General features: G+C 38.2%; 1 protein-coding gene and 1 pseudogene across 4 annotated transcripts in view; both read right to left on the reverse strand.

The window, feature by feature from the left end:
• The window catches only part of GRIK2 (glutamate receptor, ionotropic, kainate 2), a 1103729-nt gene that overhangs the window by 348459 nt on the left and 751004 nt on the right, over positions 1-4266 (reverse strand). The gene's annotated exons all lie outside the window — the stretch shown is intronic.
• LOC102875043 lies at positions 217-1009 on the reverse strand (annotated as a pseudogene).

Here is a 4266-nt window from a genome sequence, read left to right on the forward strand (position 1 = left end):
AAAACCAAAATAAAGTAAAACAAAAACCAAACCATGAACTCTACTATATAGTTTCAATTATGTTTCCTGGAAAAAAATTCTCATCTGGACTGATTCCTAAAACATATCATTCTAACACTCGGCCATTTCTTGGTTCAATGTAGGGATTACTGTCATTCAGTTTTATTTTCCTGCATTCTTACAAAGTTGATATTACATATGTAGATTAGTTATCACTTAATGCTCCATTGGTTCATCAGCCTTGTCTGAAGGTTCATCAGAAGGTTGAGCAGGCTGGGCCTTTCTCTGTGGTCTTTCTTCAAGACCTTCAAGGAATGGAGACACGTCATCATCATCATAGATCGTAAACTCCATGTCCTTACCAACAATTCCAATGGAAACATTCTTTGTAGTTAGGTCCTGCTCAGCAGGAAGAGTCTCTGTTAAGGCACAAAGACCATGTTTAACCAGTTCATTCAAATTGCACTCCATAAACTCAGACATATGTCTCTCCAAGTATGTACGAGCTGAGAGCGAGCACCAATGGACATAGCTCTACAGTCGAAATAGTTAGCAGATGGACAGGTCTGGAAAATGTGAGGACCCATATCATCATATCCAGTGACGAGCAGTCCCACACCATACGGTCTCCGACCATAACGCTATGTTGGTATCTGGGCCTTGCTTCTGATTAGAGATACAAGACGAGACACAGGAAAGAGGTCTGTCAAAAACAAATCTTCAATCCAAACACTCTTGGCGCATGAAGTTACATAATAGTTCAGCATCAGTAGTAAGCCCCGCAATTGAAATTCCAATATGGTTATCAACACGAAGGATTTTTTTCTAGTGAGCAAGCTCTGACTGTGCCCTCTTTAATGAAACCAATACTGCATGGGTTTTTATATTTCACACCAACTGTGGCTGAACCTTGTTTAACAGCTTCCATTGCATATTCAATTTGATGAATTCTGCCCCGAGGACTCCAACCAGTGACATCATTGTCATATTGGTTGCGAAACATGGTTTCGGACAGGGCTTCGCTGCCCCAGTGGGTTTTAAGAGGCAGTTAATTGCATGAAAGGAGATTTCCCATTATCTCCAACATCCAATCTGTACGCTGAGCAAATTATTTGAGAAACTGCACTCTATAAAGAGGAATGTGGCATCAGGATCCAAGGAATGAATAGCCTGCATTATGCAGACAACACAACCTTGCTTGCTTAAAGTGAGGAGGACTTGAAACACTTCTTGCAGAAGATCAAAGAATGAAGTCTTCAATATGGATTTCATCTCAATGTCAAAAAAACAAAGATTCTTATCACTGGACCAATAGGCAACATCATGTTGTTATTGTTGTTGAATGCCCTCTAGTCGAGCACAAATCACAATGGCCCTATGAGCAAAAGACATGAAGTCTTCTATAACTAGTGTCATTAGTCAAAGTTTATAGAGCTTTTAGAGGCCTGTTGTTTAGGAACAGTCAACAATTTCATCTTATTTGGGTCTACAATCAATACCTTTGCTTCTAGCACTCAGGAAATCAGGAGACATATTGCAGTGGGAAAATCTGCAGTTGGGAACTCTCCAAATTATTGAGGAGTAACGACATCAGTATGAGGACTAAGGTACATCTGATTCAGGCCATGGTATTTTCAATTACTTACTATGTATTTGAGGGATAAACAATGAATAAGGAGGACAGACGAATTGGTGCCTTTGAGCTATGGTATTAGACAAGAGTGCTGAACATCCTAGGAAAAGACAAAAAAACAAATATGTTTCAGAAAGGGTGCAATCAGTGCTCTTTGGAGGCAAAGATGATAAGGCTTCACCTCACATACTTCAGGCATGTTGCTAGGAAAAGACATTCCTCAAAGAGGGACATAATGCTCAGAAAGGTGGAGCGTTGGAAAAGGAGAGAAGGACCCTCAGTCAGCTGGATTGACATGGCGACGGCTGTAAAGGGCTTCAGTATATCAAGAAATATAGGGATGGCACAGACCAAGACAAGGTTCAGATCTGTTGTTCATAGGGTCGTTATGGGTCAGACATGTCTTGACCAACAGATAAGAATGACAACAACAAAAACAACTACAACCATCAAGTTGACTAAATTCATAGCAACCCTATGAGGGATATTTTAATACATTTGCCTTACTGATTGCTTATTAAACGAAATTGTGATATTCTGTTCTGTGTATACATGTATATGTGTGTTTTCAGAGGATAGGTGTATCTCTTCAAAGTCTAAAAATTCCTCAATAAATCAGTTTTTCCCAATATTCTTTGAATTGTGTCTTTACATTCTATCCTAAGAATCATCCACAGTTAGATCAAAATTCATTTGAAATTTCATAATAAGCCCTGTACATTGGACTGTACTTTCCAGGACGAAGCCGTTGTTGTTAGGTGCCACTGAGTGGCCTATAATTCACAGCAACACTAAGATCAGCAGAGCTGGACCTTGCCCTGCACCATTTTCATGATCTTTGATCTGATATGCTTTAGCCAGTCCATTATTATAGCTACTATGCCAAGTCATCTTATTGAGAGCCTTACCTTACAGTCTTTTCCAACATGATGTCTTTTTGCAATGACTAGCCCCTCTGACAACATGCTCAATGTATATGAGATGAAGTTTCTCCATTCTCATCTCTAAGGAGCACCTTGGCTGCACTTCTTCTGAGACAGATATGTTTATTCTTTTGGAAATCTGTGGGTTATTTAGCTCTCATCTCTACCACTTACAATTCAAAGGTATTGTTTCATCTTCTATCAGGTGCACCTTAATCGTGCAACTGACATAAGTGCTCTTTATTTTTTCCTAAAATTTATTTTAATTGTGATTTGAATGAACATTTACAGAGAACTTAGATTCTTATTCATTCATTGTTGCACATTTTACCCACCTTCCCCCTCCCCAGTTCACTTTTTAAAAAAATATTCATTCATTGTTGCATAATTACCCTCCCCCCTCCTCCCTGCCCCATCCTCTTTGCAATGATATACCTCTTATTGCTCTTCAGCCCATTGGAAAGACTCTTCACATTGATTTTCCACCATTGAAACATATCTTGATTTCACAATTTTTACAATAGGTGTTGGTTTTGGATCCAAGAATAATTAAATCATTGATAACTTCAATCTTTCATCCATGTATAATCATGTTTCCTATTGGCCCAGGGGTTAGGATTTTTGTTTTCTGAACATCAAGATGAAATCCATATTGAAAGCTGTAGTCTTTGATCTTCTGTAGTAACTACTAAATTCATGTTGTTTGTTTTGTACCATTGAGTCAAAATCAACCCATAGCTGACCCTCCAGAGGATTTTGAGAGGCAGTAATTGCACAGAAGGAGACTCCCATCATTCTCCTGTACAGGACCTGGTGGATTCTATCTGCCTGCCTTTGGGATTGCAGTGCAAATACTTACCACTAGGTCAATTTTATGATTCTTAACCATAGGAAGCTGGGGGGAGGGGGATGAGGAGTATTAAGAAGTTGTTACTTACTTAACTTGAATACTTAATATTTGTAACATGCATACTTAATTACAGTGTACTGAAATCCCAAGGGCACATGGTTCAAATCCACCAGCTGCTCCATGGGAACAAGATGGGCAATCAACTCCCCTGTGATTTATAGCCTTTAAAACCCACTGGAGGGTCAGCTCTGAATAGATGGATTTACAAAATACTTCCTACAGTGTTTGCATCTCCCTCTCATTTCACACTTTTTCTAAATTCAGATAATAAATCCAATTGTCACTAGCGTTTTAAAAAATTCTTCAACACGTGCATTCTTTAGCTTCTTGAGTGCTAACTTCTATCTGATTTTATGTGTATGTCTCATATTTGTCTATTATGGCTTGTTTTCTCTTTTCATGTCTTTCTTAATGTTTAGTTATATTTGGTTATTTAAATTTCACCTATCAAAAGTAATAACACATATAAAGGATGTAACACTATAGTCTTGAAAGTAATTTATCTTCCCTAGTCTTGTCTAAGTCATCTAATAACATGTGTTATATAGTTCATTGAAGCTTAAGTGAATTCCTTTATGCTAATGAGCTTTACAGTTTGGTAAACAGCTGGTGTGAAATAAATATGCATTTCTTCAGCATCCATGTCAACATGAAATTATAAGAAGCATAAATCATATGGAATGATACTATCCTACATCTTCAGGACTTAATACATGATCCAGGCCTGACCAATCCAACTATGTTGTTGTTGTTATGTGCCGTCGAGTCGTTTGCGACTCATAGTGACCCTATGTACAACA

The sequence above is a fragment of the Elephantulus edwardii genome, unplaced genomic scaffold (assembly GCF_000299155.1).
Source record: "Elephantulus edwardii isolate Elephantulus edwardi_28Jun2011 unplaced genomic scaffold, EleEdw1.0 scaffold00013, whole genome shotgun sequence".
Lineage (NCBI taxonomy): Eukaryota > Metazoa > Chordata > Mammalia > Macroscelidea > Macroscelididae > Elephantulus > Elephantulus edwardii.